Raw genomic sequence first — 21334 nt, 5'->3', positions numbered from 1 at the left:
TCCAGTTGGCACCCGTGAATTATGGGCTATGTATCAAAGACCCCCCTAAATAACAAAACGTAAGAAAATGGCCCCTCTATTTGCCATTCGTTTTTGGTGTTATGACGTGGCATGTCGACTTTCTCAAATTAATCTTTTTTTGACATTTTTACCACCTACTTGTTATATTTATATGTATAAAGATAAATATATTTTGCCCCATAATATTTTATATTTTCTTAACCTATTAATATAGTAAAATATTTAATTTATATTTTCATTTAGTTAATAAAATTGGTCTCACATACTCATCATCATCTCCATTTTTTTTCCAAAATTAAGATTTATCTCATACTGTAACAGCCCGCATTTTCATAAGCATTTATATATGATTATATTGAACATATAGTAAATACGAATATACGTGCATTTCATGAATCGAGTAACAATTTATACGTTCTCTATGTGTTTATGTGATTAAGATACATTATAGTATTATTAGAAGTAGACATTATTATTAATTGAGTAGTTGATTCTAATTATGTGATTTAATGAATTATGTACTTTAGTCCATGGATTTTAATGATGTGCTTTAATTGATGATTAATCTAGGATTAAGATGATGTGAAATTAGTTTTCGTTACAATTTAATTGGTATGCCATGGAATTTATTTGAATTATATGTTTTAGTGTGTGTGTATTGGCCGTGTGTTGTGTGTGAGGGAAAGTGAATTACTCCCTAAGTTTATTAATTACAAAGGACTCCCCTCTTCTCTTCTATATTGCTAAGAAGCCCCAAGGTATTTTCTCCCAAATTGCTAATAAAACCCCAATGTCTTTTATATTGCAAATAAGGGCCTCATCTCCCCTATAAATAAACCCCTCCTCTTCACATTTTCTTCACACCAAACATCAGCCAAAAAAGGCCCTCTCCCTCTCCCTCTTCATCGACCAAAAGCCCCCAAGAAGAATTCTCTTCTTGCACTTCAAGAAGCTCCTCTCAAAGCCCCTTCCTCTTCTCTCTTCAATTCATCTCCTCTCCTCTCGAAAAGAGAAACTCCATCTTCTTTCTTCAAGAAACAGCCCCTTCATATCCTTCAAACTCAGCCCCAAAGCCATCCAAGAAAATCCGAGCCAAACCCGCCGAAAATCCACCGAGCCTTTGGTCTTCTTACTCCTTCTTCTTCGATTCTTAGATTTCTTGCTCTTGGGTAAGGACCTTGGTCTTTACTGAAATAAGAACTTAATTAACATAAATTATATGGGTTTTAATGAATTTTATGTTTGAGGTTTTAATTTTGAGCTTTAGAAGATAAAGTTCATGATGAACACTACTTGAATTTCTGTTTGGTAGCTTCTGATTGTATTGCATGTCTCATCGGGTAATCCCTAAGATAAAATTATGAAATTTTATGGTCGTCTAGACCTTTCGGTTAGCTTCATTGTGATATAAATTATGCATAAATCGGATTTGTATTGAGTGAGTTATGAATCGTTTTCTAAATCTGCACAGTTTCGGAGTCATCCACGAATTATGTGTTATATAGCGTTTTATACTAATCTTATTGAGTTGATTCCACTTGAATATGATTATAAACGTATGAAACTGACTTTTCACGAAATTTGGTAGTGCTTAAGTAAAGGTATGAATTAATGGGTATTTTTAAAGTTAGTGGATCTGTTCTAAATTTCTGCTTATCTTACTGCACTAAATTGATTATATCTCTTACATGGATAAGTTTCTTCATAAACTGTTTTAACCATATAAACTAGACTTAGATATGAACATGTGTTCCAAATTTCATCAGCTTTGGATCTACGGTTTAGGAGATATGAATTTCTGAAGTTATAGTGCCTAAACTGCCAGATCTGTTTTGATCAAAGATGTAGATATAGATCACTAATGAATTTTCAGGTTTTCAGTCTCGGAGTTTACTGCATGTTTCACAGATGCCCTGCTTTCCTAAAATCACGAAATTTCATGGGTAACTAGATCTTTTTGTTCTCTTTAATTTGATATATTTTAATCATCAATCGGATTTCAGATGATTAAGATATGAATTATTTACTAAACCTGCACAGCTTTTGTGTCAGCTGAGAATTTGCTTTTAAAATCGATGTTTTCCTGGTTTGATTTCCTTGATTTCACTTGGAATATAATTATAACTTATAAAACCAGTTTTCTGAAAAGTTTTACAGTGTTTCAACAAAAGGGTGATTTATTGGGTATTTTTAAAGTGGTTGGTTCTGTTTCTGAAAGTGTGACCACACTACTGCACTGTTTTACTCATTTCTCTTAGTCTACTGATTATTTTGGAAAAATGTTTTAATGGAGTCTTTTCCAATGATATAGGAGTATTGTTTTAAAGTTTCAGAGGTTTTGAAGTTATGGTCTAAGAGAAATGGATTTTTGAAGTTAAAGGGTCAAAACTGTCCGATTTTCCTATGAGTAAACTACTTGAATCAAAAGGTCCTTTGTGAACATGGTTTAAACTCTTGAGGCATAACTCAACATAATAATTGAACATAGATGAAGTTACCTATGAGTATTGAGCTACATCTAAGACATATGCTTAGACTAATCTATGATTAGAACAATAGGTTGTTCTTCGAAATTACTATGTGCTAGTGCTTATAATGAATTTGATTTCCGATGATTCTTTGAATTTCATTATCGGTATTTGAATTATGTGTTTACTCTTATGAGGTATAAGTATGTATATGTATAAGTATATTTATATGTATATCGATAGTTTAGATCTATGATGTTATAGGCGTACTCCCTTCGGGTTGAGGAAACTTATAACCCATAGTTATAAATTAGAGTATATACGTATATGTATATAAATACGTATAAGTGCCTATGTGTATATACGTGTAAATGTATATGTGTCTTTATTACTAATGTTTGATCTCTATGTGCTTACTATAGTCTCGGAAATTACTTCCGAATTATGTGATTTAATTCCTTCGAATTACGTGAATGATATAATTGGAATTATTATCGTGTTGCTATTAAGATCTTGGACTTTCGTGCATTCATCGAGTCATTAATTGGTATTGCATGGTCTACTATAGAAAAGTCAAAATTGTAACGTTGCTACGGTTGAATAGACACGGGATACGGGGGGCCGGTATCCCAACAACAGTTACTATAGAACTATAGGGTGGTTAGCTCCCACCGAATGACCGGGCTCAGCATATAAACGTCTATTGCCGATGCTTACGTTAGGGATCCCAACAAGTGCATACTTGCATACGAAATATTTTGAAAGAAAAATGGTTTTATAAAGAGTTTTGGAAAGGGGCTTTCGTTCTAAAAAGGGGAATTTCGTGGGAAGGGATATTTTGTACAAGACAAGTTCCAAAATGAACTAAGAAATGATTTCTAAAGGAAAACGAATCCCCACATGATTTTCAATGTGAATTTCAAATGGCTTTCAAAGCAAAACCAAACTTTTTTATTATGTGCTCATATGCGGAGTTATATGTTTAATTATTGGCGATGTGATTATATGTCGTGATTAACGTCGACGAAATAATATAGCATAATATAATTATGACGTAAAATAACATAGACGGAAAAGAACATAGACGAATACTTTAGGACTCCCATAGGTCGTGAGAGATGCGATGAGAGAGGCGTGAGTTCGTCAGACTAAGACTAACGTCCTTACTGAGCCAGTGGTTGGGCTCATGCTTTTATACAAATTATCTTTTCAGGTTCTCCAAGCTATTTAGGAGGCCGGCGGAGTGGAGTTCGAGGAATCACGAGCTTTGGTGCCTAGATTATTTTACTCGTAATTACCACGTCAACGATTTATCGAAAAACTAATCAACATAGTATGATTTCATTTTGTACTCTGATTTGGGAACCCAGTCTATTAAACGGGGGTATCTTAAATAAAGTTTATTTCCTTCCGCTGTCTCTCGAATGTTTTCTAAACCCCGATAATGTTTTATGTGGATTATTCCGCCACCTCGAGATTATTTTCAAAATCCCGTTCATGTTATGGTACACTCTCTATGAAAAACCTTATTTTCCGATTGTGGGTTAGATTTGAAGTAAAAGGAAATGGTTCTTAAATTTTAAAGTGGTTTTTCTCAAAGTTCAAATTTGTTCCAAAAAGTTTTTAATAAAGTCCGTGTTTTCTAAAATTTCTTTTAAATCATTGAGGGTGCTACAACATGGTATCAGAGCAGTGTTTAATACACTGGGTTCCTCGTTATGGCTCAAGGCACATGTGATTCCTCCTCCCATTCCCGGCCTAAGTAATAAGGTATGATTCTTAGTTATAAGGACTTGAATTAGAGAACTTAGAATTTTATATAAATTTACTCATTGACTATATCTCGAGTTGATCGTAGTAAGATTTACAATCTCTTAATTGCACTATGTAATATGAGTAATGAGGTGCAGATAATTTATGTGATTTTGAAGTTTTATGTAATTTGGTGTATGCCATATTGTTGATCGAATAATTGAGATAAGTACCCCGAAATGTTTGATATTTTACATTCTGATTTAGAATTAAATCTTATGTGATTTAAAATTGGTTAAGTGATTCGAACCGTCTTTGAGTATTCCATGCTATAATATCGTTGATTGAGACTTGCATGTGAAACTATTTAGTGTATTGAAAAATATTTGTTTCCATAAAATAATTTTGGGAAGTATTTGATATTTTGTTTAATTGATTCATGCCCTACCTTTATGCTTGTTGATTTTGCATGTTTGTTTAACTTGAAGATCTAAAGTCATGATGATGGTGTAATTATAAAATTTTCGAATTTATAAGAATTATTAAAGAAAAAGATTGTTTTCGATGTTTAAGGAATAAAGCGCATGTTTCGATCAAGTCCGAATTTTCAATAAAGCTTTCAGACTTTCACTAAGTCGGATTTTTAAATTAAAAAAAAAAAAAAAAATATTTCATAGGAGAAACTCGTTTTTCTTGAAATTTTCCTTGAATTTACTTGAATGAAGTGGTGGGTATGAATTGTTGTCTCTAACTTATTTTGAATGGACTTGATGATCTAGGAGTATAGCAATTGAATTAATGGGTTCATTTATGTGTACCTCATATGTTAAGTGATAAATCGTGGATATTGTACCACATTCTTACTTATGCGCCCAATTGGTAGAGTCTAATTTTGTGGTAGTCTACTTGTATTGAAATATATAAGATTAGATCACATTAATCCTGGTTTACTTGAACAATATAAGAATTAAGAATGCTGTCCCTCGATGATGTTTAATTCAAATTATTTTAAGATCACTTTACAACTTCGTGAATTTCAACGGTAAAGAATTACGTGATATGCTGTAGATTTCTCACTAAGTTCTTGTCATATGTCCATTTCTTGATTAATCTATGTGTTCGATTATTATATGATTGATTTGCTGAAATAATTGACTAAGTGTGCTATTAATATTATGTGAAATGTATGTGAAAAAGTATGATCGACTCTTGTTACAAATTATGTATTTGTGTGCAATTTAAATATTCGAAGTTCACGGTAGGATTATATAATTACCTGACTTTATCTCGGAGTTGTGAATTGAAATTGGATTTTACGATAATGTGTTCATTGGTAGTGGGTTTCATGCATTATGTGATATATTTGAGTCACATGCCCCATGCTTAAGTTATTTATTGCGTGCATCATGATGAACTTATTTACTCGCATGTTAATCACTCCGGTTGACCCTATAGATGTGTTGATTGTAGAAATTATTTCTCAAAGGATGATTTTCCTAAAACAGATGAGTGCTGAATAATAAATGGATTTATTCGCTTAAACTATATCATGTCTTGCATGTTAGGTGTTTATGGGTTTATGATACTATTTGTTCATGTAAACCTTATGTGCATATAAGGACTAGATAAGATCAGTGTTGCATATCGGACAACGCATTCATATCATGCAGCCCAGAGGCGTTCAAAACATTTCAAAAGAAGGTAAGAGAAATTTTTAAAATATTTCAAAATTGAGTTTTGTTTTTATGAAAATTAGAATTTTCAACTCGACTCGGTTACTATTTTCCCTAAAAGCTATCATAGTCGTGCTAAAACTCTTACCGGAATTTTTACAAGAAGCATGTTTCCTATTTATTTACAAAATATTTTGGAATCAAGGCGAACTTTTGAAAAGGTAGGAAGATGTTTTCCTAATTATTGTTAACCCCCTATTCAAGAAACGCTATTTTGTAACTTAATCTCATCGTCTTTTACGGGGAACTTTTCAAATTTTGAGGACAAAATTTATTTAAGGGGGGAAGATTGTAACAGCCCGCATTTTCATAAGCATTTATATATGATTATATTGAACATATAGTAAATACGAATATACGTGCATTTCATGAATCGAGTAACAATTTATACGTTCTCTATGTGTTTATGTGATTAAGATACATTATAGTATTATTAGAAGTAGACATTATTATTAATTGAGTAGTTGATTCTAATTATGTGATTTAATGAATTATGTACTTTAGTCCATGGATTTTAATGATGTGCTTTAATTGATGATTAATCTAGGATTAAGATGATGTGAAATTAGTTTTCGTTACAATTTAATTGGTATGCCATGGAATTTATTTGAATTATATGATTTAGTGTGTGTGTATTGGCCGTGTGTTGTGTGTGAGGGAAAGTGAATTACTCCCTAAGTTTATTAATTACAAAGGACTCCCCTCTTCTCTTCTATATTGCTAAGAAGCCCCAAGGTATTTTCTCCCAAATTGCTAATAAAACCCCAATGTCTTTTATATTGCAAATAAGGGCCTCATCTCCCCTATAAATAAACCCCTCCTCTTCACATTTTCTTCACACCAAACATCAGCCAAAAAAGGCCCTCTCCCTCTCCCTCTCCCTCTTCATCGACCAAAAGCCCCCAAGAAGAATTCTCTTCTTGCACTTCAAGAAGCTCCTCTCAAAGCCCCTTCCTCTTCTCTCTTCAATTCATCTCCTCTCCTCTCGAAAAGAGAAACTCCATCTTCTTTCTTCAAGAAACAGCCCCTTCATATCCTTCAAACTCAGCCCCAAAGCCATCCAAGAAAATCCGAGCCAAACCCGCCGAAAATCCACCGAGCCTTTGGTCTTCTTACTCCTTCTTCTTCGATTCTTAGATTTCTTGCTCTTGGGTAAGGACCTTGGTCTTTACTGAAATAAGAACTTAATTAACATAAATTATATGGGTTTTAATAAATTTTATGTTTGAGGTTTTAATTTTGAGCTTTAGAAGATAAAGTTCTTGATGAACACTACTTGAATTTCAGTTTGGTAGCTTCTGATTGTATTGCATGTCTCATCGGGTAATCCCTAAGATAAAATTATGAAATTTTATGGTCGTCTAGACCTTTCGGTTAGCTTCATTGTGATATAAATTATGCATAAATCGGATATGTATTGAGTGAGTTATGAATCGTTTTCTGAATCTGCACAGTTTCGGAGTCATCCACGAATTATGTGTTATATAGCGTTTTATACTAATCTTATTGAGTTGATTCCACTTGAATATGATTAAAAACGTATGAAACTGACTTTTCACGAAATTTGGTAGTGTTTAAGTAAAGGTATGAATTAATGGGTATTTTTAAAGTTAGTGGATCTGTTCTAAATTTCTGCTTATCTTACTGCACTAAATTGATTATATCTCTTACATGGATAAGTTTCTTCATAAACTGTTTTAATCATATAAACTAGACATAGATATGAACATGTGTTCCAAATTTCATCAGCTTTGGATCTACGGTTTAGGAGATATGAATTTCTGAAGTTATAGTGCCTAAACTGCCAGATCTGTTTTGATCAAAGATGTAGATATAGATCACTAATGAATTTTCAGGTTTTCAGTCTCGGAGCTTACTGCATGTTTCACAGATGCCCTGTTTTCCTAAAATCACGAAATTTCATGGGTAACTAGATCTTTTTGTTCTCTTTAATTTGATGTATTTTAATCATCAATCGGATTTCAGATGATTAAGATATGAATTATTTACTAAACCTGCACAGCTTTTGTGTCAGCTGAGAATTTGCTTTTAAAATCGATGTTTTCCTGGTTTGATTTCCTTGATTTCACTTGGAATATAATTATAACTTATAAAACCAGTTTTCTGAAAAGTTTTACAGTGTTTCAACAAAAGGGTGATTTATTGGGTATTTTTAAAGTGGTTGGTTCTGTTTCTGAAAGTGTGACCACACTACTGCACTGTTTTACTCATTTCTCTTAGTCTACTGATTATTTTGGAAAAATGTTTTAATGGAGTCTTTTCCAATGATATAGGAGTATTGTTTTAAAGTTTCAGAGTTTTTGAAGTTATGGTCTAAGAGAAATGGATTTTTGAAGTTAAAGGGTCAAAACTGTCCGATTTTCCTATGAGTAAACTACTTGAATCAAAAGGTCCTTTGTGAACATGGTTTAAACTCTTGAGGCATAACTTAACATAATAATTGAACATAGATGAAGTTACCTATGAGTATTGAGCTACATCTAAGACATATGCTTAGACTAATCTATGATTAGAACAATAGGTTGTTCTTCGAAATTACTATGTGCTAGTGCTTATAATGAATTTGATTTCCGATGATTCTTTGAATTTCATTATCGGTATTTGAATTATGTGTTTACTCTTATGAGGTATAAGTATGTATATGTATAAGTATATTTATATGTATATCGATAGTTTAGATCTATGATGTTATAGGCGTACTCCCTTCGGGTTGAGGAAACTTATAACCCATAGTTATAAATTAGAGTATATACGTATATGTATATAAATACGTATAAGTGCCTATGTGTATATACGTGTAAAAGTATATGTGTCTTTATTACTAATGTTTGATCTCTATGTGCTTACTATAGTCTCGGAAATTACTTCCGAATTATGTGATTTAATTCCTTCGAATTACGTTAATGATATAATTGGAATTATTATCGTGTTGCTATTAAGATCTTGGACTTTCGTGCATTCATCGAGTCATTAATTGGTATTGCATGGTCTACTATAGAAAAGTCAAAATTGTAACGTTGCTACGGTTGAATAGACACGGGATACGGGGGGCCGGTATCCCAACAACAGTTACTATAGAACTATAGAGTGGTGAGCTCCCACCGAATGACCGGGCTCAGCATATAAACGTCTATTGCCGATGCTTACGTTAGGGATCCCAACAAGTGCATACTTGCATACGAAATATTTTGAAAGAAAAATGGTTTTATAAAGAGTTTTGGAAAGGGGCTTTCGTTCTAAAAAGGGGAATTTCGTGGGAAGGGATATTTTGTACAAGACAAGTTCCAAAATGAACTAAGAAATGATTTCTAAAGGAAAACGAATCCCCACATGATTTTCAAAGTGAATTTCAAATGGCTTTCAAAGCAAAACCAGACTTTTTTATTATGTGCTCATATGCGGAGTTATATGTTTAATTATTGGCGATGTGATTATATGTCGTGATTAACGTCGACGAAATAATATAGCATAATATAATTATGACGTAAAATAACATAGACGGAAAAGAACATAGACGAATACTTTAGGACTCCCATAGGTCGTGAGAGATGCGATGAGAGAGGCGTGAGTTCGTCAGATTAAGACTAACGTCCTTACTGAGCCAGTGGTTGGGCTCATGCTTTTATGCAAATTATCTTTTCAGGTTCTCCAAGCTATTTAGGAGGCCGGCGGAGTGGAGTTCGAGGAATCACGAGCTTTGGTGCCTAGATTATTTTACTCGTAATTACCACGTCAACGATTTATCGAAAAACTAATCAACATAGTATGATTTCATTTTGTACTCTGATTTGGGAACCCAGTCTATTAAACGGGGGTATCTTAAATAAAGTTTATTTCCTTCCGCTGTCTCTCGAATGTTTTCTAAACCCCGATAATGTTTTATGTGGATTATTCCGCCACCTCGAGATTATTTTCAAAATCCCGTTCATGTTATGGTACACTCTCTATGAAAAACCTTATTTTCCGATTGTGGGTTAGATTTGAAGTAAAAGGAAATGGTTCTTAAATTTTAAAGTGGTTTTTCTCAAAGTTCAAATTTGTTCCAAAAAGTTTTTAATAAAGTCCGTGTTTTCTAAAATTTCTTTTAAATCATTGAGGGTGCTACAACATGGTATCAGAGCAGTGTTTAATACACTGGGTTCCTCGTTATGGCTCAAGGCACATGTGATTCCTCCTCCCATTCCCGGCCTAAGTAATAAGGTATGATTCTTAGTTATAAGGACTTGAATTAGAGAACTTAGAATTTTATATAAATTTACTCATTGACTATATCTCGAGTTGATCGTAGTAAGATTTACAATCTCTTAATTGCACTATGTAATATGAGTAATGAGGTGCAGATAATTTATGTGATTTTGAAGTTTTATGTAATTTGGTGTATGCCATATTGTTGATCGAATAATTGAGATAAGTACCCCGAAATGTTTGATATTTTACGTTCTGATTTAGAATTAAATCTTATGTGATTTAAAATTGGTTAAGTGATTCGAACCGTCTTTGAGTATTCCATGCTATAATATCGTTGATTGAGACTTGCATGTGAAACTATTTAGTGTATTGAAAAATATTTGTTTCCATAAAATAATTTTGGGAAGTATTTGATATTTTGTTTAATTGATTCATGCCCTACCTTTATGCTTGTTGATTTTGCATGTTTGTTTAACTTGAAGATCTAAAGTCATGATGACGGTGTAATTATAAAATTTTCGAATTTATAAGAATTATTAAAGAAAAAGATTGTTTTCGATGTTTAAGGAATAAAGCGCATGTTTCGATCAAGTCCGAATTTTCAATAAAGCTTTCAGACTTTCACTAAGTCGGATTTTTAAATTAAAAAAAAAAAAAAAAATATTTCATAGGAGAAACTCGTTTTTCTTGAAATTTTCCTTGAATTTACTTGAATGAAGTGGTGGGTATGAATTGTTGTCTCTAACTTATTTTGAATGGACTTGATGATCTAGGAGTATAGCAATTGAATTAATGGGTTCATTTATGTGTACCTCATATGTTAAGTGATAAATCGTGGATATTGTACCACATTCTTACTTATGCGCCCAATTGGTAGAGTCTAATTTTGTGGTAGTCTACTTGTATTGAAATATATAAGATTAGATCACATTAATCCTGGTTTACTTGAACAATATAAGAATTAAGAATGCTGTCCCTCGATGATGTTTAATTCAAATTATTTTAAGATCACTTTACAACTTCGTGAATTTCAACGGTAAAGAATTACGTGATATGCTGTAGATTTCTCACTAAGTTCTTGTCATATGTCCATTTCTTGATTAATCTATGTGTTCGATTATTATATGATTGATTTGCTGAAATAATTGACTAAGTGTGCTATTAATATTATGTGAAATGTATGTGAAAAAGTATGATCGACTCTTGTTACAAATTATGTATTTGTGTGCAATTTAAATATTCGAAGTTCACGGTAGGATTATATAATTACCTGACTTTATCTCGGAGTTGTGAATTGAAATTGGATTTTACGATAATGTGTTCATTGGTAGTGGGTTTCATGCATTTTGTGATATATTTGAGTCACATGCCCCATGCTTAAGTTATTTATTGCGTGCATCATGATGAACTTATTTACTCGCATGTTAATCACTCCGGTTGACCCTATAGATGTGTTGATTGTAGAAATTATTTCTCAAAGGATGATTTTCCTAAAACAGATGAGTGCTGAATAATAAATGGATTTATTCGCTTAAACTATATCATGTCTTGCATGTTAGGTGTTTATGGGTTTATGATACTATTTGTTCATGTAAACCTTATGTGCATATAAGGACTAGATAAGATCAGTGTTGCATATCGGACAACGCATTCATATCATGCAACCCAGAGGCGTTCAAAACATTTCAAAAGAAGGTAAGAGAAATTTTTAAATGATTTTTGGTTTCACTGCTTACGAAATTACTCAAGTACATAAGAAGTATTGTATTATTCCAGTTAATTGTGTTTCATAAATTCAAACTTCAAAATATATCTCCAATATCTTTCAGTGGATACTGACCTCGACTTAAGCCAGTGCGATCGATACCGATCGCACTCTTCCTTTTGTTGCGAGGTCGATACCGACCTCGACTTAAGCCAATGCGATCGATATCGATAGCACTCTTCCGTTTGAGGCGCGGTGGACACCGACCTCGACTTATATCACTACCGTTTTGATGGTTTTGATACGTTTCCAAAATTATTTTGCATATTGGTTTACATCACAAAGCATATTGGTTCATACCTTTCTTCATTTGCAAAACAGGGAGTGCGTAGCCCGAGAAAGAGTATAGGTATTTATATCCTCTCAACAAAGTATCCAACAATAATACGACACAAATCTGCCTTACGAAAAAAACTTCTTCAAGTGACACACATCCCAAGGTCGTGGGAGCCTTTTTCCTAGCGTGTCTTCAATCCAATATGCTCCTCTCGTGAGTCGTTGCACAACTTTATAGGGCCCTTCCCAGTTTGCTTCAAGCTTGCCTGTTAACTTAAGAGCGTCAGCTCACCGTAATACCAAGTCGCCTATCTCAAATCGTCAGTTACGAACTATCCTATCGTACGCCGCCTTCATAATTTTTTTATCCTTATCAATCTTTGTTGCTGCTGTCACTCGTGCTTCTTCAATTGTATCCAAACTCTCTTTAACCAGGAGCTCATTCTGTGCCGGATCAAAAGACTTGATTATTTGTCTTGGCATTCTTATCTCGATTGGTAATACCGCCTCCATTCCATAGACTAACAAAAATGGCGACTCGCCCTTTGCGGAGTTGAACATGGTTCGGTACGCCCATAATACCGACACGAGTTCTTATGGCCATGCACCCCTTGTTGGGAATCGGACACGTGTACGCAACGGAAAACAAAAATTTTATGCGATTTAAACAACTTTAAAGCACATAAACACATGCCCGATAATTGAAAACAATTAATTGCGTACCTTTGCGCTTCCAGCGAAATTAAAAACAACATAATGCTTAATAATTTAACTGAATTTAAATCAATTAGCATGCTCGCGTTTAAATCAAGTATTCATGCTCGCAATAAATAAACAATTCCATGTAATCACATAAAATCATACAAGAACGAACATAAACATTCTATTTAAACGTAAACGAATCAAAGAACAATGAATTCGTAAGTTTACCTCTTGAAGCGTGAGGTAGGCGCACTAAGCAAAGCGAGATTGCTACTGAAACCAATCCGTACAATGCGGGGCAGGAGCGGCGGAACGGCAGCAGTGGCAAGACGAGCCACGGCGGCACGTGTGGCTCACGTGCTGTCTTCGGGCGGCGTCGGCTCGTGTGCTGCTCCTCGATTCTTCGATCATCGATCTTCCTCCTCTCGGATTTCACCTCCTATACTTCGATCTACTAAACACGTGGCACTAGACACGTAATAGTTAGAAAAACGGAAGAATAGAAAGAAGGAAAGAACTACCGATGTGAATCGGCCAAGAGATGGCCAATTCCGGCAAGATTCCGGCGACGGCGCCGGTAGTGGCCGCGGGGAGAGTGGCCGAGAGAGACTGGGGGAGTGGCTAGGGTTAGGGTTGTTTTTTTGTGTGTGTTTTTGTGCAAGACCTATAAATCAAGTATTTATAGTGTCTTGCATAAAACCCTAGCGGGCTTAAGTTGAACTGGGCCCAACAACTTAAGTTCTTTAGTTCTTTTACTTGCTCGTCTCTCTCAATTCAACGATCGGAAAATCGTAACGATTACATTTTCGGAATCATTATAATGGTCTCATCATTACGAGTGCCAACTCTCGATTTCCAACTTTCCAAAAGTGGAAACCCTAATTCAGTGCACTTTCTAAATTTGGAAACTTCCCGAATTAGAAAGTCCACTAATACGTTTGCCTATTCTTTTCCTTTTCTTATTCTCATTCATAATTCCAAATACGAATGTTGGACCCAATCATATTGACTTCCAATCATGCAAAGATATACTATTTTATCTCTGACCGTTCATTCAAAGATCTCATGTGCACGTGCAGTGTGACCTTCGATGGTTCAGGTGTAAGTTAGCCGTGGGCCCACAACCCTTTGTGGTCAAAACTCGTCCCTTAGAGTTACGATTAAAATGAAGCTCGTTTCACCTTAATCACCCAACGAACGCGTCATGATTCCCTAGATACAAATGATTCCCTAGATTCAAATGAAGTGCCTGCAAGAACCTTCAGATATAGTTAACGTACAATACAATCCCTTCGATACATATGTCCCGATTGAACTAGAGGCATTGGTTCATCGAGACCTCTTTATTTGTTCAATGACCATGCAATCGTTCTAAGTGTTGTAATCGTTACGTGCATGACTTAGAGAATCGAATTCTCTAATCATCACCTAGTCAGCTCTGGCCAGAGACTTAGAATGATTACAAACTATCATAACACACAGGACATCCAAGACTATTCTAGCGATCGAATCCCCGACTACAATGCACATACCTCCCACTAGATTTCGGACTGCACGAACACTAGCCCTTGAGATGGTCCTTGGTGGAACTCAGGGACAGGTCACGATACAGCTGGTCCTCTAGTGAAGTCACGGTGATGTCTAGGTCATAAGGACTAATGGTGTACAACTATACCATAGATATCTCTACTCGATTATTGGGAACCAGTTAGAGATTTCTAGGGTGAGGGAGCTCAGTGTACTCGTCAACTTACGAGCACCCACTTATGCATGCCGATATCACAATACCATTTACTGATGAGATGCAGTACACATACACTAAGTGCTAGTCTCTTAATGGGAAAGACCGATATCCTCATTGGTGACGTAACCCTTCGACTAGGAACACGTTTAATAGTTACAATACTTAAGTAAATATCTCACGATCCTAACGATCATTTACTAGTACATGTAATAACTGTAATGACTATATCTATGCTTGTGACAAACGGACAAAGATATAGAATGCCAAGGTATTTTATCATTAATACGAATAAAGGTTCGTTTATAATTACCATAATAAATACGAAAGACCACAGCCACATGTTGGCTTGTTGGTCACCTACTCTAACACCCCTAGCCTCCTCTAGACGCTTCTTAATGCCCGACACAATTATTCTATTGCTCACCTCTACCTGATCGTTACCTTGGGGATGTGCCACTGAGCAGAACCGCTGGGCGAACCGTAGACCCACTAAACTCTGTTGTATTATCCGAGATGAGTGTACAAGGTATTCCATACCTACCGTATATGCTCTTCCACAAAAAATTAAGGACATTGGCTTCAGTAATCAGTGTCAGTGGTTAAGCCTCTGCCCATTTAGAAAAATAATCAACCGCTACCATCAGAAACTTGCGTTGACCAGAAGCCATAAGGAGCGGTCCCACGATATCTATACCCCATTGGGCAAATGGGCATGGCAACGTCAGGATACCAAGCTCTTCCGCCTGAAAGTGTATCAACGGGGCATGCTCCTGGCACTCGGAACATCGTTTAACAAAATCCCCCGAGTCCTTCTTCATTAATGGCCAAAAATCCCCTGCTTGTAAGAGCCGCTTTGCTAGACTCTTAGCACCGGCATGATTACCGTAGCACCCTTCATGAATCTTCCTCATAGCATACTCCACCTCTTCTATCCTGAGACATTTTAAAGGGTCCGAGATGAACGGCCGTTTTTATAGTTCTCCATTAATCTCTACAAAGTAACAAGCCCGCGTGGTTATTCTTTCCTGCTCTTTCTTGGAAGACGCCTTCTCACCTCACATATGCGGCAATAATGGTTATCGCTAGTGTCCCCACACTTCGATGTTCAAAACCTCGTCCATTCTTGTTTCACACCCCAACTCAACCCTTAGAGATATCTGTCGTTCTCCTATCCTTGTTGCTTAACTAGCCATTTTTGCTAAAAAAATCTGCCATCTGATTCTCATCTCGCGGAATCTGAGTTATCTCGCAATGGTCAAATTAAGCTTTAAGCTCAACTATCAGAGTAACATATCGACCCATTCGTTCGTCCTTGACCTCGAACGCCCCGTCAATATGTTGAACAACCAATTGAGAATGAGAAAAGACCTTAATAAATATCGCTCCTTGATCCTAGGCGAGTTTATTGTTGGGGATCGTGCATGTATACGCAGCGGAATTTAATTTTTTTTACATCGAACTAGTTTCGATTACATGCATAAACTAATCACATAGTCAACGTACCTTAACGCTTCCGCCATACATATGGTAATTTTCGATTTAATTGAAAAATACGTAAAACCGAAAATCACGAAACATGCTTATACTTCATTTCACAAAATCGAAACATGTAATCACGTATTACTCATGCTCATAAATTATAATTCACACAAAACATGCTCGAATTAATTTACGAAAGTTTCGATTCATTTACCTCTTGTAGCGTGCGATTTCGACGAATCGAAATCCTAGAACGAGTCACGTACAAGCTGCTATATACCACTCCTAGGGGCTGCAGAAACACCACCAAACGGCAGCTGGACCGAAGGTGTGGCGACGGCGGCGCGTGCGTGACGACGGCGGCGGCGCGTGGGCGGTGCAGCGGCGCGTACGGCGGTGCAGCGGCGATGCGGCGATTCCGTCGGGGCACCAGCTCCTCTCCAATTAGGTTTCACCTCAAATAAACGGATCTCCCCCTACTGTAGCACTAGATACAAAGGGGTTAGATAACAAGGGAATACGATAGAGAAAGGAGAGGGAAAAACCGGCGAATTCCGGCGGCGGACGGCGGTGGCGCGGCAGAGATGCAGCGGCCGAGAGGGGGGCTGAGCGGCTAGGGTTTTGGTGCTGAAAAAACTGATCTCAAAACTCCTTTTGAGGTCTATTTATACTTAGGGTTTTAAACCCTAGTTGGCTTAAGTCATTGGGCTTGACCCACTGATGCATTAAGCCCATTCCCTCGTCAGCCTCGTTTCTAATAAACGATCGTCCACAAAATTATAACAAAATTATATTTGTGACGAGCTCAAAGTCCTCGTCGATACGAGTGCCTCTTCGAAATTTCCAATTTCCAAAATTGGAAACTTCCACTTCAGTGGACCTGCTAAATTGGGAAACTTCTCAATTTAGAAAGTTCACTAATTTCCGCATATCTCTTTCTCTACGTTTATTCCGACTCGTAATCCACAATCACGAATCTTGGACTCAATCATATTGACCTCCAACTTTGCAAAGATTAACATATTAATCTATGCTCATTGTTATCAAGGATCCATGTTACACGAGAAGTGTGACCCTCAATGGTTCAGGTGTATGCTAGCCGTGGGCTCACAACTCTTTGTGATTCGAACAACACATTGTTCTTATACGAACTCCTCCCAAGAGTCCTGATTAGAGTAAAACTCATTTTACCTAATCCCGATCAAATCGGTGCCCAACGAATCAAGATTGGCGTCTAGCAACTACGCATCATGATTCCCTAGATACAAATGAAGTGCCTGCAAGAACCTTAGGATATAGTTAGCGTACAGTACGATCCCTTCGTAGCACATGTCCCGATTGAACTAGAGGCATTGGTTCACCGAGACCTCTTATAAAGTTCAATAACCGTGCGAACGTTCTAGGTATTATAAATCCGTTCGTGTGCGACTTAGGGAAACACATTTCCCTAATCACCCCACTATCAACTCTGGCCAGAGATTCCATGGATTATAAACCGTCAGAACACACAGGACATCCATGACTACTCAAGCGCTCGAATCCCCTACTACAATGCACAGACTTCACACTAGATTTCGGATTGCACGAACGTTGCCCCATGGAGCGGTCCGCGGTGGGACTCAGGGACAGGTCACGATACAATCGGTCCTCTAGTGAAGTCACGGTGATGTCTGGGTCTTAAGGACTAATGGTGTACAACTATATCTTAGAAACCTATTACTCGATGAATGAGAACCACTTATAGATTTCTAGGGCGAGGGAGTTCAGTGAACTCATCCAGTATGAGCACCCACTCAAGTATGCCGATGTCACAACACCGAGGACTGATGAGACGCAGTACACATACACTAAGTGCAAGTCTCAAAAGGGAAAGGCCGGTATCCTCATTATTGGCGTAACCCATCGACTAGGAACAAGGTTTAACAGTTACATTACATTGCTGAGTTATCTCACGATTCTACTAGACCAACTCACAGTAATAGAGTAACTCGTTAGGACTATATCTATGCTGCTTGCATGGGATAACAGATATAGAATGCCAAATAAGATATTTTATTATTACGAACGAAAAACGATTGTTTTATTACAAAGAAAAGAGAAAGACCACAGCCACAAGTTGGCTTGCCGGTCACCTACTCTAACAATCTCCCACTTGACCTAAAGCCAACTACTCATAAATCTAAGTCCCATCGACTCTCGATGTTTCTCGTTGACTGATCCTGACAATGGCTTGGTGAAGGGATCTGCAATATTGTCCTCCGAGGTGACTCTGTCTAGCTTGACTTCACCTCTCTCTATGATCTCTCGGATCACATGGTATTTTCTCAACACGTGCTTCGACTTCTGATGAGCTCTTGGTTCCTTAGCTTGCGCTACGGCTCCGTTGTCATCGCAGTACAGCCGTACTGGATCGCTAGCGTTCGGAAATACACCCAACTCTTGGATGAATTTCCTAATCCATGACCCTTCCTTTGAAGCATCTGATGCTGCAATATATTCAGCCTCGGTGGTGGAATCAGCCGTCGTGCCTTGTTTGGAACTCTTCCAACACACGGCACCTCCGTTGACTTTGAATATATACCCCGAGTTTGACTTTGAGTCATCCACGTCCGATTGAAAACTAGAATCCGTGAAGCCTTCTAATTTCAACTCGGTATCCCCATAGACCAAAAACAAATCTCGAGTTCTTCGCAAGTACTTGAGAATGTCCTTCACAGCCTTCCAATGGGCTGGGCCGGGGTCGGACTGATATCTGCTTGTGACGCTCACATCATACGCAATATCAGGTCGTGTACACAGCATGCCATACATTATGCTTCCTATAGCGGATGCATAAGGTGTCCTTTTCATCTCCTCGATTTCCATTTGCGTTTGAGGACGCGTGGATTTCGAGAGACGAACCCCATGGGACATTGGCAAGAATCCCTTCTTGGATTCTTCCATGCTAAACCGTTTAAGAACGGTGTCTATGTACATGGATTGGGACAAGCCAAGCAATCTCCTCGATCTATCTCTATAGATCCGTATTCCCAATACGTAGGATGCTTCTCCCAAATCCTTCATCGAGAAACGTGTGGATAACCATACTTTAGTCGACTGCAACATCCCTACATCATTCCCAATGAGTAGTATGTCATCAACATAAAGTACAAGAAAAGTCACTGCACTCCCACTAACCTTCTTGTAGACACAAGGTTCCTCCGGGCTTTTCACAAATTAAAACAATTTGATAGTTGTGTCGAACCTTTTGTTCCAACTTCGGGATGCTTGTTTAAATCCATAAATGGATCGCTGGAGTTTGCAAACCTTTTGCTCATCTCCAGAAGATATGAAGCCTTCCGGCTGCGCCACGTAAATTTCTTCCTCAATGTCCCCATTAAGGAAAGCGGTCTTCACATCCATTTGCCATATCTCGTAGTCATACCACGCAGAGATGGCCAGCAAAATCCTAAAGGACTTAAGCATAGCAACTGGAGAGAAGGTTTCCTCATAGTCAACTCCTTGCTTTTGAGTATAACCCTTCGCTACCAATCTAGCCTTGTAGGTCGATACCTTTCCATCTACTCCAATTTTCTTCTTATAGATCCACTTGCAGCCTATGGGAACGATTCCCTCGGGTGGATCTACCAAGGTCCATACCTTGTTGGAGTACATAGAGTCCATTTCGGATTTCATGGCATTTAGCCAATGTCCCTTGTCTGTATCCGATACAGCTTCGTTGAAAGTTCTAGGATCACATCCTTGGTCAACTTCATCAACGAGGAATAACCTATCGGGCGCTCTCCGAACTCTTTCGGATCTACGCAGCGACGGTTCAGGAGGTATATTAGTGGTTTGTTGAATTGGTTCATTATCTGATTGTTGTGCTTGAACTTCAGATTGTGGTTCTCGAACTTCTTCGAGATCAACTACACTGCCCTTTCTATCCGATAGAAATTCCTTCTCAAGGAACACGGCATTTCTCGAGACGAACACCTTTGCCTCGGAAACATAGTAGAATTCGTATCCCATGGAATCCTCGGGATACCCCACAAAATAGCATAGGTCGGATTTTGTATCCAACTTATCTCCCACTAGCCGCTTCACGTAAGCGGGACAACCCCATATCCTAATATGTTTAAACGTGGGTTTCTTGGAGTGCCAAAGTTCATAAGGTGTGGAGTTAACTGCTTTGGTATTAACCCTATTCAGCAAATACACGGCAGTTAGGAGTGCATGACCCCATAGGTATGCCGGTAGCTCGGTGAACCCCATCATAGATCGAACCATGTCTAACAGTGTTCGATTCCGACGTTCGGAAACTCCATTAAGTTGAGGAGTTCCAGGAGGAGTCCATTGAGACAGAATCCCATTCTCTTTAAGATAGTCTATAAACTCAGTACTTAAGTATTCGCCGCCACGATCGGATCGTAGTTTCTTAATACGTCTACCGAGTTGGTTTTCTACTTGGTGTCTAAAATCTTTGAACCTTTCAAAAGTTTCAGACTTATACTTCATTAAGTACACGAAACCATACCTAGAATAATCATCGGTAAAGGTAACGAAGTAGTTAAAACCACCCCTAGCACTAACGCTTAGTGGACCACACACGTCTGAATGGATCAAATCCAAAAGACCCTCGGCCCGTTCCATCTTCCCTTTGAAGGGAGTCTTGGTCATTTTTCCTTTAAGGCAGGATACACAAGTTTGAAGTGATTTAACGTCCTCCATGGAGAACATTCCTTCACTAACAAACTTGTTCATCCTTCTCAAGGAAATGTGACCTAGTCGAGCGTGCCAAAGTTGTGCGGGGTTAAGACTTATATCTTTTCGTTTTGCTGATATAACGTTAATAGGTATTTCACTTGGATTCAGTTCATATAAGTTGTTTATAAGTTGTCCCTTACAAATCATATTTTGTTCCTTTTGTATAATGCAAATCGAATTTCCAAAAACAAAAGTAAAACCTTCATTATCCAAAACAGGAATAGAAATAAGGTTTCGAATAAGTGACGGAACAAATAAACAATTGTTCAAAACAATGGAAAAACTAGAATCCAAAACAGAAAGATAAATTGTCCCAATGGCTTCAGCAGCAACCCTTGCTCCGTTGCCCATTCTTAGGTAGGTCTCACCCACATTAAGCTTCCTACTTCTTGTCATGAGCTGCAAATCATTACAAAGATGTGAGCCACAACCAGTATCC

The 21334-nt window shown here is 37.3% G+C and overlaps 2 long non-coding RNA genes across 2 annotated transcripts; both read left to right on the top strand.

Annotated features, from left to right (window-relative positions):
• The first annotated feature begins 881 nt into the window (after window positions 1-881).
• On the top strand, window positions 882-3992 carry LOC148767009 (uncharacterized). Its single transcript, XR_016034395.1, has 2 exons — window positions 882-1190; window positions 3703-3992. It is a non-coding gene; the product is annotated as an uncharacterized LOC148767009 (long non-coding RNA).
• Window positions 3993-6602: 2610 nt separating this feature from the next.
• LOC148767008 (uncharacterized) lies at window positions 6603-9845 on the top strand. Its single transcript, XR_016034433.1, has 2 exons — window positions 6603-7126; window positions 9639-9845. It is a non-coding gene; the product is annotated as an uncharacterized LOC148767008 (long non-coding RNA).
• Window positions 9846-21334: the final 11489 nt, after the last annotated feature.

The sequence above is a fragment of the Erythranthe guttata genome, chromosome 11 (genome assembly GCF_056151865.1).
Source record: "Erythranthe guttata isolate IM_541 chromosome 11, IM_541, whole genome shotgun sequence".
NCBI lineage: Eukaryota > Viridiplantae > Streptophyta > Magnoliopsida > Lamiales > Phrymaceae > Erythranthe > Erythranthe guttata.
The sequence above is the reverse complement of the archived record's forward strand: the minus strand, read 5'-3'. Positions and strand labels throughout refer to the sequence as shown.